Source organism: Rhinoraja longicauda, chromosome 2 (genome assembly GCF_053455715.1).
Source record: "Rhinoraja longicauda isolate Sanriku21f chromosome 2, sRhiLon1.1, whole genome shotgun sequence".
NCBI classification, from domain to species: Eukaryota; Metazoa; Chordata; class Chondrichthyes; order Rajiformes; family Arhynchobatidae; genus Rhinoraja; species Rhinoraja longicauda.
This window is the reverse complement of record NC_135954.1, coordinates 91250091-91264379: the sequence shown is the minus strand read 5'-3', so window position 1 is coordinate 91264379 and position 14289 is coordinate 91250091.

Below are 14289 nucleotides of genomic sequence, written 5' to 3'. Positions count from 1 at the left end.
TGCTCGAACAGCAGATTCAAAACCCTCAGTGGATATGTTCAATCAATGTTTGAGATGGAATTTAGTGCACTGTCACTGTACATTACTGAAACCTCACCAAAGAAACAGGCAACTCGATGATGCCTATGCCAAGTGAAGGAGCGCTGTCCAGGTGATTTACACATCCCAACTCCTAGGCTTTGAGGCATGCTGCATATTATCAGACTGTAATGAGCCTTTCAGTCTTTGCCACGTCTTCAAGCAGAGAAAATAGAACAACACAGCACAGGAACAGGCCCTTCGACCCACAATGTCTGTGCTGAACATGATGACAAGAGCAACTCTTAACTGCCTGCATGTGATCCATATTCCTCCATTCCCTACATATCTGTGCCTCTCTAAAACCCTCTTAGATACCATTATGGTAACTGCCTTCACCACCATCACTGGCAGCATGTTTCGACACCCAGCGTGGACAATTTGCGCTGAAAGGCCGTTTGCGTAATGTATGACACCAGCGAATTCTGCTCCGACAACCTATTCATCAGTGGTTGCTGAGCAGGCAGGTGCTATAACTTTGGCAGACTGCAAGCATAAGTTACAGGGAAGCACTGAGTCTCGACAGCCTGATGGACTGTGATATTCATTGCACTGTCGATGCCAATAGAACTGACGCATATTCCCTCATAATGTATGACTCTGTTTACTCTGCACACCGCTGCTGAGAAGAATCAATAAAATATGTGGCGGTCTGGAGGCACAGTAAGACATGAAACTGTAATGCAAAATCCATACATTATATTGAAGCCCGAGAATTTTGACAGCTTGAAATAAGATGACGATGTATTGGCGGCATGGTGGCGCAGCTGGTCGAGCTGCTGCCTCACAATGCCAGAGACCCATGTTCCATCCTGACCTCGGGTGCTGTTTGTGCGGAGTTTGCATGTTCTTCCTGTGACTGCATGAGTTTCCCCTGGGTGCTCCAGTTTCCTCCCACATCCCAAAGACTTGCAGGTTTGTAGGTTAATTGGCCTCTAAAATTGCTTCTAGTGTATAGGGAGTGGATGTGAAAGTGGGATAACATAGAACCAGTGCAAATGAGCGATCGATGGTCGGTGTAGACTCGGTGAGCCGAAAGAACCTGTTTCCATTCTATAAATCTAAACTAAACTAAATTCAACTAAACTAAACTCTATGATGGTGAAGATAGACACAAACTAACTCTGCAAGTCAGGCAGCATCTCTGAAGAAAAGGAATAGGTGATGCTCTGGGCCGGAATCCTTCTTCAGTCTCGGGGTCTGAAAAAGGGTTTTGACCAGAAACGTCAACCTATTCCTTTCCTCCAGAGATGCTGCCTGACCTGCTGAGTTACTCCAGTATTTTGTGTCCATCTTTGGTATAAACCAGCATCTGCAGTTCCTTCCTACACACTCTGTGATGGTGAATCCTTCCATGGATCACCATCACCTGAGGTGTCCTGGCCAGGATGGTGGGTAATTTTGAGGGCAATCTGGGCAGTGATGTGCCCCTGTACTAGCTGCCTTTGTTCTAGGTGGTTGGGGTGGTCAACATTGCCTTGCTAAGTTCCTGCAGTGCACATTGTGGATTGAGGACATAGAACATAGAGCAGTACAGCACAGGAACAGGCCCTTCAGCCCACAATGTCCATGCTGAACATGATGCTAAGATAAACCAATTTCCTCTGCCTGTGTGTTATCCATATCCCTCCATTCCCCACATATCCGTGTGTCTATCTAAAAGCCTCTTAAACACCAATATCTGCCTCCACCACCACCCCTGGCAGCAGGTTCCAAGCACCCACCACTCTCTGTGTTAACAACATGCCCCGGACATCTCCTTTCAACCTTGGCCTTTGCACCTTAAAACCATGCCCTCCAGTCTATGACATTTCCACTTTTGGAATTTCCACTTTGTCTACCCTTTCTATGCCTCTCATCATTTTATATACTTTTATCAGGTCATCCAGTGGTTGGAGTGTGGAGTGAGTTGCCTGAGGTGTTGGTGGATTCAGATTCAGATTAGTTTTATTATCAGACTCACCAGGGCACATTAAAATTCCTTGTTTGCAGAAAGCTCATGGAATAAACAGTGTATGGTAATGATGGTAGAAAGTAATGCCAGGCATGTTCTTGACCCTATCACTCTACGACGGCATTTACCGACACCCCTCTATTTGTAGACCTCCATTTTCCAGCTTTCATTTTCCCCCTTCGCACATTCAGTTTGAAGAAGGGTCCCGACCCAAAATATCACCTATCCATGTTCTCCTCAGATGCACCTTGACCCATTGAGTTACTCTAGTGCTTTGGGTACTTTTGTAGAAGTTTGCTATCCTTATCAAAAGCACGAGTCCAATACTTCTGCACAAATATATATCGGAGATTCCTCTCTGCAATCCAATAGTGGGCTATTTGTGAAGTTAGACTTGGGGCAAGATCACTGAATCCATTCCTTCAAATAGAGAGGATTAGCTATGAGAGACTAGGTTAAGTAAAAGGTAATTTGTTATTAAACTTTTAAAACAAAATCTGTTCTTTGACTTAATTGAAACATAAAAATGTGTGTTTAATCATAATAGGAAAAGTTTAGAGAGATATGGGCCAAACATGGGCAAATAGGACTAGTTTAGATGCGGCATCTTGGTTTGCATGGATGAGTTGGGCCGAAGGGCCTGTTTCCGTGCTGTATGACTCTATGACCCAACTCATCCATGCTGATCAACTTGCTTCACCAAGCTAATCCTTGTTAGTCCTAGTTTGGAGGGATATGGGCCTCAGCACATCTGGCCCATATCCCTCCTAATCCTTGCCATTGGTGTACTTGTCTAAGTGGTAAAATGATATCTGCCTCTATCACAATCTCTGGAAAATGTTGCCCCTCAGGTCCCTTTTAAATCTTTCCCCTCTGGCCTTAACCCATGCCCTCTAGTTTTAGATTCCCCTATCTTGGGGAAAAGACTGTGACTGTTCACCTTATTAATGCCCCACGTGATTTTATATATGTCTGTAATGTTACTGTGTAGCTTCCTACACTCCAGGGATTAAAAAGTCAATATTAAAATAGACCGGGCTGAGTCCACCACTCTCTGCAGCCTCTTGTGTTCCTATGCATTGGAATCACCATACCAGGCCAGTCAGGATACATTCTACAGTGAATTTGCAGACATGCTGAATATCTTTAAACTTCTAAGAAAGTAGAGACACTGGCTTGTCAACTTTGTGATTACATCTATGTGCCGGGCCCAGGACAAGTCATTCGAGATGTTTTAAGGGGCATTATTTAAAATAAGAGCATAGTCATTTAAAACAGAGATGAGGAAATATATTGTTTTTTGCTTTAGTGCCTGAATATGTGTATGAATCCCACATCCGGGATTATCAGGCAACTGAATCAACCTGCCACAACTAGAGAGCAGTGCTGAGCTACTATCTCAAGTCAAGTCAAATTTATTTGTCACATACACATACACGATGTGCAGTGAAATGAAAGTGGCAATGCCTGCGGGTTGTGCACAAAAAAGAATTACAGTTACAGCATATAAATAAAGTTAATAAGTTACTATTAGTGTCGACAAAAATTTAGTCTCTGGGGTTATAAAAGTTGACAGTCCTGATGGCCTGTGGGAAGAAGCTCCGTCTCATCCTCTCCGTTTTCACAGCGTGACAGCGGAGGCGTTTGCCTGATCGTAGCATCTGGAACAGTCCGTTACTGGGGTGGCAGGGGTCCCTCATGATCTTGCTTGCTCTGGATCTGCACCTCCTGATGTATAGGTCCTGCAGGGGGATGAGTGTAGTTCCCATGGTGCGTTCTGCCGAACGCACTACTCTCTGCAGGGCCATCCTGTCCTGGGCAGAGCTGTTCCCAAACCAGACTGTAATGTTGCCGGACAGGATGCTCTCTACAGCCCCAGAGTAGAAGCAATGAAGGATCCTCAGAGACACTCTGAATTTCCTCAATTGTCTAAGGTGGTAAAGGCGCTGCTTAGCCTTACCCACCAGTGCGTCAATGTGCGTTGCCCACGTCAGATCCTCTGTGATGCGGACTCCCAAGTATTTAAAACTGCTCACCCTATCCACAGTAGACCCATCTATCTCCAGTGGCGTGTACGTCCTTGGATGTTTAGCCCTTCTGAAGTCCACAATCAGCTCCTTTGTTTTAGTGACATTCAAGAGGAGGCTATTGTCCTGACACCAGAGTGCCAGATCAGCCACCTCCTCCAGGTAGGCCTTCTCATCGTTGTTGGAGATCCGGCCCACCACCACAGTGTCATCAGCAAACTTGATGATGGAGTTTGAGCTGAACCTGGCCCCACAGTCATGTGTGTACAGGGAGTACAGTAGGGGGCTAAGGACGCAGCCCTGGGGGGGATCCTATGTTTAGGGTGAGGGAGCTAGATGTGTGTTCCCCCATCCTGACCACTTGGGGCCTGGCAGTGAGAAAGTCCAGGACCCAGGCACACAGAGGGGTGCTAAGCCCCAGTTCCAGCAGCTTCTCAACCAGTCTGCTGGGGACTATTGTGTTGAATGCTGAACTAAAGTCAATGAACAGCATCCTCACATAGCCCCCCTGGCTGTCCAGATGAGAGAGAGCGGTGTGCAGAACTTGGGAGACCGCATCATCCGTGGACCTGTTCGGACGGTATGCGAACTGTAGTGGGTCCATGTTGCGAGGAAGGAGGGCGCAGATGTGCTTCTTGACTAGCCTCTCAAAGCATTTCATGACAACCGAGGTGAGGGCCACCGGTCGGTAGTCATTTAAACACGCTGGAGAGGCATTCTTTGGCACCGGTACAATGATGGATCTTTTGAAGCATGCAGGGACCACGGACTTTGCCAAGGAGAGGTTGAATATTGTGGTGAGCAGTGTAGGAAGGAACTGCAGATGCTGGTTTAAACCGAAGATAGGCACATAAAGCTGGAGTAACTCAGCTGGATAGGCAGCATCTCTGGAGAGAAGGAATGGGTGACGTTTTGGGTCGAGACCCTTCTTCAGACTGGTCTACCTCATTGGTGACCCTCGGACTATCTTTGATTGGACTTTACTGGCTTTACCTTGCACTAAACGTTATTCCCTTATCATGTAACTATGCACTGTAAATGGCTTGATTGTAATCATGTATTATCTTTCCGCTGACTGGATGCCACGCAACAAAAGCTTTTCACTGTACCTCGGTACACGTGACAATAAACTAAACTGACGTTTCCTTGATTTCCTTGATATCCAAAGATCAGACAGTTGCCGTATCCTCATGGGATCGCTCTGTGGAATATCTACAGGAACAGAGCAAATGGTGGGGACTTTTGATGCAAACATTTTGTTCCAATGAAAGCTAAATTAAGCTAATCACAGACCCATGATTGGTTACAGAGAGAGAAAGAGAGAGACAGGGAGACACACAGACATATATATATAGAGAGAGAGACAGAGACAGACTGAAAGAGACAGAGAGGGAGAGTCAGAGAGAGCGACAGAGAGAATGTTTGGGTGTGTGAGAGAGAGAAACAGATACTGGGAGGGGGAGAGGGAGGGAGAAGGGGAGGAAGAGAAGAAGAGAGAAAGCTATAAGTAATCCACTGGGGAAATTACCTGAGAAAACATTTACTGGACCCTGTATTTGACTCTCAATATGGATGTCAGGATCACACAATTCCTAATCAGTGTGCTGTGCGGTGAAAGTGATGGTATGTCGTTACCATTGTTCTGTTGACTTCTTGGCTTGGGACCTGAGGGAGAGCGGAGTGCAGAAACACTGGGGACACAGACTCTCGCGAAGAGGCGTGCCAGTGCCTCCACTTTCTTTGACTCACACAGAGGGTGGTGGGCGTATAGAACAAGCTCGCAGACGAGGCAGGTACTATAACGGCATTTTATAGACATTTGGACGGGTACATGGACAGGAAAGGTTTAGAGGGATTTGGCCGAACGTGGGCTGTTGGATGGGGCATCTTGGTCGGCATGGGCAATTTGGGCTGCAGGGCCTGTTTCCGTGCTGTATGATTCGATGACTCTATGAAGTATGAGGCTAATGTGTTTGAAGGAGGGTCCTGACCTGAAATGTCATCTATCCATGTTCTCCAGAGATGGTGCCTGACCCGCTGAGTTACTCCAGCACTTTGTGTCCTTTTCGGTATTAACCAGCCTCTGCAGTTTCTCATTTCTACAGGTAAGCGTGCCTATTTTTTTCTCAAATCCTTCTCTCAAGGACATTTTCCAGCAGAAACCAAACATAACAAGCACCACCTCTCCTCTACCCTTCTTTCAAACCCATTCTTGTAGTCAGGGTGACCTTTAGTGGATGAATCAGCACTCCCCTCCCCCCCCCTCCCCCAACCCTCCTCCCCTCCAGCCTAATTCTAATTGCTTACTGACCCGCAGCGAATGATCTGATGACATGGTTCCCCGATTTGCTGGATCAATGGTAACGTAGAATCAGTGTTGCGGTAATGAAGTGCCACTGTGTTCTCCAGGTGTATCCTGGCACTACAGCCTGTGGGAAACAGGAGGTAGTGCCACTCTTGGCTAGCCTTCTGCAACATTCCGTGTCCTGTTGGCATTGGGACTCACCTCATTTTGTTCTTGGCTGCTTTCTTTCCAATGCCTTGAAGTTGCTGACTGGGTCCAAGCAGCGTGTATAAACATCATTGTGTTATTAACTCTGTGCATCTTCCCCCCCCCCCCCCCATCCCCCTTGGACGCTGCTTGTTCCCCTGAGCAGTTCCTGCATTCTGCTTTTCTTTTTCGAAGTTCAGCTCTCAGGAACAACTCTGGTCAGCATCACAAAATCATGAGATGAATAAATGGGGTAAATGCACATTTTTTTGCCCAGAGTAGGGGAATTAAGAACCAGACCACATAGGTTTAAGGTGAGGGGGGGGAGTATTTAATAGGAACCTGAGTGGTAACTTTTTTACATAAAGGGTGCTGGGTGTATGGAACAAGCTGCCTGAGGAGGTAGTTGAGGCAGGGATTATCGCAACGTTTAAGAAACATTTAGGCAGATGCATGGAAAAGATAGGTTTTGATATGGGCCAAACGCAGGCAGGTCTCTGTAAGTTGCCTCTAGTGCGCATAGTGGGAAAGTGAGATAACATAGTATGAACGAGTGATCAATGGTCAGTGTGGACTCGGTGGGCCGAAGGGCCTGTTTCTATGCTGTGTCTCTAAACTAGATATGTACTGAGATACAGTGGAAACACTTTGTTTTGTATGCTATCCAGTCAGATCATACCATTCATGACTACAATCAAACTGTACATGAGTACAACAGTGCAAAAGGAGAAAGGAAACGGAATGTAGAATATCATGCTACAACTGCAGTGTGAGGGCAGATGGAAAAAAGTGCAAGACCCACACCTAGGTGGATTGGGGGATCGGGAATACATCTTTAGCCTATGAGAGGTCCGTTCAAAGTAGATAAAGGAAACACTAAAAAATTCCAAACTGTAAATTACGAAACAATAATAGTCATCAGAAACTATGAGCATAATGGGTTGTTTAATTGAGATTAATCGAATTAATACATTTCGGGAAAGAAAAGATGGAATTGAAATTTTAATAAAGGAAGTGAATGAAAAAAAGTGAGAATTTTTGAAAGGAGGGAATGTAGTTAGGTGAACGTATATAAATATTAGCTTGTTGGTTACATCGGATCACAGAATTTCTGTGGCATGTTGGGAAACCATTCAGCCATCGATGGCCTGCCAGCTCCCATGGCAGCAACTTCACCATCCCTGTTCTTGCCCCTGCCAATAGTATAGAAATCATCAGCAGAAGCAACAATATATTTATAGAGAACACTTTGGATGATGGTTTAGGTTTATTATTGTTATGTTTACCAATGTATAGTAAAAAGCTTCATTTTGCATGCTACCCAATCAAATCAGATATTATACATAGGTACAATCAAGCCAAATTCAAGTACAATAGCAAAGGGGAAGATACAGAGTGAAGAATATAGTTCTCAGCATTGTAGCGCACCAATTCCAGAGACAATGTCAAGTGTCTGCAATGGGAGAGGTGAATTGGCCAGTATCCTACGATACTATGGAATGACCTTCTAAAGCCTGATAACAGAGGGGAAGAAGCTGTTCCTGAGTTTCATAGTGCGCACTTTCAAGCTTCTGTACGTTCTGCCTGATGGGAGCGGGAAGCAGAAGGAATGGATGGAGTCCACGGTGTGGAGTCTGGTCTGTGTGATGTTGTTATCCTTGATTGCCTTGTTATATTAAATCCATTGAAAAATATCATGAAACTTCAACTTGTTAGTACCGGGAACTCTAATAAGGAGAAAACACTGTGGAGATTTTGCTGATTTAATATTCCAAAGATTTTTGAAAGATCAAATGCATTCAAGATGCTTCCTCAGGCTGGGGACTCTGTGATGCTTGGTTCAATTATTGATGTTGTCAAGGTAGAGGGTACAATATCGGAGATATTTCATTCTACAGCTGGTATATGGACTATTGAATGTTTGACCAAGGGCAATTATTGCAACTGAGACCATCCAGTTTACGGGGCATTTGGGTAGTTCTTTAGTGCAGAGAAAGGTAGAAGAGGAAAATGGGGTCATGGAATTAAGTTTGGGTTGTTCTTATAAAGGGATAGCATTGACATCATGGGCCAAAGGGCCTCATTTCATACTGCATGTGATCTTACCACTTGCATGAAGACCATGGAAGTAAGAATAGGTCATTCAACCATCAGCCCTGCTCTGTCATTCAATAAGAGGGTGGTACGTACATGGAATAATTGGCTAGAGGAGATAGTTGAGGCAGGTACTATAACAATATTTAAAAGATGTGCACAGTGGGGCAGCGATAGAGTTGCTGCCTTACAGCGCCAGAGATCCGGGTTCAATCCTGACAGGATCTCAAGTCGAAAGTCTACATTTGGACAGGTACATGGGTCGGAAAGGTTAAGAGGGATATGGGCCAAATGCAGATAGATGGGACTAGCCCAAATGGGGCATCTTGGTCAGCATGGATGAGTTGGGCCGCAGGGCCTGTTTCCGTGCTGTGCGACTCTATGGCTCTATTTATAACTGCAGTTCGGCATTTCCCACCGTGAGAAGATTAAACTGCACCTGATTGTGTGATCAAGCATCTCCAGATATTCTATTTCACAAGCAAACTGGAGAGATTTCATTTATTCAGAATAAAAACATAAGGCTGGCAGTTAATCAATATACATGCTGCTTAATTGTTCTTTCACGTTGCAAATACATTTACATTATTTATGTGCGAACAAATAGGTGATCGCAAATTTAATTTAAAAGACATGGTTGAGTTTCCTGCATTTGTTCAACACTTGCAAAATAAATGATTTATTGCAGGCAAATGTGCAGATCTTAATATTAGATCACAGAGTTAATAAGCTAACAGTAAACATATCATATCAAGAGTCACATACAGCGCGGAAACAGGCCCTTCGGTCTAACTTGTCCACACTGACCAAGGTGCCCCATCTACACCAGTCCCACCTGCCCACGTTTGGCCCATATCCTTCTAAATCTTTTCTATCCATGCACCTGTCCAAATGTCTTTTAAACATTGTGATCATACCTGCCTCAATTATTTTCTCTGGCAGCTCATTCCATACACCCACCACCCCCTGTGTGAAAAAAGTTGCTCGTCAGGCTCCTATTAAATCTTTTCCCCCTTGACCTTAAGCGTATCTCCTCTGGTTCTTGATTCCCCTACTCTGGGTGAGACTGTGCATTACCCCTGTCTATTCCCCCCATGATCTTCTACACTTCTATGAAATCACCCCTCATCCTCCTGCCCTTCAATGTATTAGCCTGCTCAACCTCTCCCGATAGCTCAGGCCCTTGAATCCAGGCAACATCCTCATAAATCTTCTCTGCATCCGTTCCAGCATAACAACATCTTTCCTATGGTGACCAAAACTGAATACAATCCTCAAAAATGTGGCCTCACCAGTATATTAATATAAATAGCAATCCATTGGGATGCCATTGTTAGAGCACTGGTGAACCCCACAGATTTATGTCCATAAAGTACGTCCTCATCTCAAATCCGAGTCAAGGATTAGACTTAGCTTGGAGATACAGCATGAAAACAGTCTCTATGGCTCACATGTCCATGCTGACCACCGATTACGCATTCACACTAGTTCTACATTATTCCCTTTGCACACTCGAGGCAATTTACAGAGGCCAAAACGTACAAAACTGGTGCGCCTTTGGGATATCTTTTTCACACATAGGGAGGTGGGTATATGGAACAAGCTGCCAGAGGAAGTAGTTAAGTAGTTAACAACATTTACAAGCCATTTGGATAGGTACATGGATAAAAATGGTTTAGAGTGATATGGGCCGAACATGGGACTAGTATGAATGGGGCCTCTTGATCGACATGGACTAGTAGGGCCGAAGGACCTATTTCCATGTTGTAGACTCTATGAGGAGGATGGGAACTGGCACAGAAGAGGAGATGAGGCCTGGGCAGATCATCCATGATCATAGTGAATGGCGGGGCAGGCCTAAGTGGTCTGATCTGTATAGGTTTACTATTGTCACCTGCGCAAACTTACAGTGAAAAATTGTGTTTTGCGTGCTATCCGGGCAGATCATACCGCACATGGGAACATCAGGCACTGCAAAAGAGAAAGTAGAGTGTAGAACATAGTGTTACAAATAAACAAAGTGCAGAGTGTAGTGTTGCTACAGGAGCAGCCTACTCCTACTATTCTCTTATCGAACATTATGCCACGTTAATCTCCTCTGTCTGTATGTGATCCATATCCCCCCATTCCCTACATATCCATGTGCCTGCCTGTCTAAAAGCATTACAAATGCCACTATGGTATCTGCTTCCATTATCTGCTTATGCTCTTTACCTCTTCACACTGTATTGACAGCACTGATAACACACCTTGCTGACAACCAGCAAGCAATGATCTGCTTGTATATAAATTCTAATGGATGGCCTGTTCAATGGTCTGTTTTACTTTTGCCCAGGTTCCAATAAACTGACCACGTTCTCCCTGTGGCCGCGTGAGTTTCCTCCTGGTGCTCCAGTTTCCTCCCACATCCCAAAGACGTACAGATTTTTTAGGCTTTGGTAAAAATTGTAAATTGTCCCTAGTTTGTAGGATAGTATCTTCCTCTGGGTGCTCCAGTTTCCTCCCACATCCCAAAGATGCGTGGTTTTGTAGATTAATTGGCCTCTGTAAAATTGCCCTTGTGTGAAGGGAGTGGATGTGAAAATGGGATAACATAGAACTAGTCGGCATGGACTGGGTGGGCCACAGGGCCTGGATTCCAAAACTAAACTAAACTAATGAAAGCTCTAAAAGTGCTGATTCTTTGCTCTTAAAGTTTACAATTGAAGCCTGAACCCTTTGCTCTGATTAGTACCATATAATCACTCCCTGCACTGAGCCACCTATCGACCCTTCCTTTTCTAATGGTCGGTTTATTGGAACCTGGGCATGTGTAAAACAGACCATTGTGATCCTATTTGCAATAGCATTCAGTGTTCCTGATAGGCTACAATTGCTGAATCTGCGAACTGGTTTTGATTTAAGCTGGAAAGACAATGAGCTTGCTAAAGATTATTCCACTCTCAACAAGATGCACATTCATACAGTAAATTTTGCTCTAAACAAAGTGCTGGAGTAACTCAGCGGGTCAGGCAGTATCTCTGGAGAAAATGGATATGTGACATTTCGGGTTGAGACCCTACTTTAAACTGATTATGGGGAGAGGCGGGGGGGAGAAAGCTGGAACAGAGGAGGGGCAGGACAAAGCATGACAAGTGATAGGTGGAGAGGGGAGGGGAGGGAATGCAGGATTTACTTGAAGTTGGAGAAATCATAATTCATACCACTGGATTGTAAGCTGCCCAAGCAAAATATGAGGTGCTGCTCCTCCAATTTGCGAGTGGCCTCACTCTTGACAGTGGAGGAAGCCCAGGATAAAAAAGTCAGCATGGGAATGGGAAGAGGAGTTAAAATGTTTAACATCCCACTTTTCAAGAAAGGAGCGAGAGAGAGAAAAGGGAGAATTATAGACCAGTTAGCCTGACATCGGTGGTGGGGAAGATGCTGAGGTCAATTATTAAGGAGGTAACAACGGCGCATTTGGATAGCAGTAAAAGGATTGGTGCAAGTCAGCATGGATTTATGAAGGGGAAATCCTGCTTGACTAATCTTCTGGAATTTTTTGAGCATGTGCCAAGTAAAATGGATGAAGCCAGTGGATGTAGTGTATCTGGACTTTCAGAAATCCTTTGATAAGGTCCCACACGGGAGATTGGTGAGCAAAATTAGAGCACATGGTTTTGGGGGTTGAGTATTGACATGGATAGAGAATTGGTTGGCTTATAAGAAGCAAAGAGTAGGAATAAATGGGTCTTTTTCAGAATGGCAGGCAGTGGTGAGTGGAGTGCCGCAAGGCTCGGTGCTGGGGCTGCAACTATTTACAATATATATTAATGATTTGGATGATGGAATTAGAAGTAACACTAGCAAGTTTGCAGATGACACAAAGCTGGGTGGCAGTGTGAACTGCGAAGAGGATGTTAGGAGGTTGCAGGGTGACTTGGACAGGTTGAGTGAGTGGGCAGATGCATGGCAAATGCAGTATAATGGAGATAAATGTGAGGTTATCCACTTTGGCGGCAAAAACAAAGAGGTAGATTATTATCTCAATGGTGTCAGATTAGGTAAAGGGGAAGTGCAACGAGACCTGGGTGTCCTCGTACACCAGTCACTGAAAGTAAGCGTGCAGGTACAGCAGGCAGTGAAGAAAGCTAATGGTATGTTGGCACATGGTTTTGGGGGTTGAGTATTGACATGGATAGAGAATTGGTTGGCTTATAAGAAGCAAAGAGTAGGAATAAATGGGTCTTTTTCAGAATGGCAGGCAGTGGTGAGTGGAGTGCCGCAAGGCTCGGTGCTGGGGCTGCAACTATTTACAATATATATTAATGATTTGGATGATGGAATTAGAAGTAACACTAGCAAGTTTGCAGATGACACAAAGCTGGGTGGCAGTGTGAACTGCGAAGAGGATGTTAGGAGGTTGCAGGGTGACTTGGACAGGTTGAGTGAGTGGGCAGATGCATGGCAAATGCAGTATAATGGAGATAAATGTGAGGTTATCCACTTTGGCGGCAAAAACAAAGAGGTAGATTATTATCTCAATGGTGTCAGATTAGGTAAAGGGGAAGTGCAACGAGACCTGGGTGTCCTCGTACACCAGTCACTGAAAGTAAGCGTGCAGGTACAGCAGGCAGTGAAGAAAGCTAATGGTATGTTGGCCTTCATAACAGGAGGATTTGAGTATAGGAGCAAAGAAGTCCTTCTGCAGTTGTATCGGGCCTTGGTGAGACCACATCTGGAGTATTGTGTGCAGTTTTGGTCTCCTAATTTGAGGGAGGACATCCTTGCTATTGAGGCAGTGCAGCGTAGGTTCACGAGGTTAATCCCTGGGATGGCAGGACTGTCATATGAGGAAAGTTTGGAAAGACTGGGCTTGTATTCACTGGAGTTTAAAAGGATGAGAGGGGATCGTATAGAGAAGTATAAAATTGTAAAAGGACTGGACAAGCTAGATGCAGGAAAAATGTTCCCGATGTTGGGGGGGGTGCTTGATAGGCAGATGATTGGACAAAGGCCAGAGATGAAAAGACAAAAGGTGTGAGATAAGGATAGTGCTAATTGAAACCAAAACTATTTCACAATGCAACTCATCCCTGAGGATCAGTCGAGTAGCATTACACAGTGAATGATAATGGGTCCCAACTATTTATTTTACATCTGTTTCATTGTTCTTTGGAAACCCTGCTACCCTTCTGCCACATGGGTGCCGAGGCAGCAAAAGCAAGAGGATATTCAACAAGGGAAGGAATCACAGCCAGTATGAGATGGAAAAGAAAGCCAAATTGTTGACGGATTGAATGAGCAGAACACAGTGGCAACCCGCAATAGGCCAAACGATCTCTGTTCATTGGCAAAAAGTACAAAGTGCTGGAGAAACTCAGTGGGTTAGGCAGCACTTGTGGAGGGAATGGACAGATTAATTGTCTTCAATGGTCAATGGTGCTTTTATTTGTAACATATGCATGCGCACAGTGAAAATCTTCCTTACACACAGTTCAATAAAGTATTGCCATACCGAAGCAACATCCCCGATTAGCAAAGTGTACAGAAATAGTTTACTAAGCCCGCATGCAAGAGGTGCCAGGTTTTGGCGCTATTTTCAAATTCCAGTCTGTGCTCTTGTTCTTGTCAGCATTCCCCAACCCAGGCGAGCCCCAGGCTTC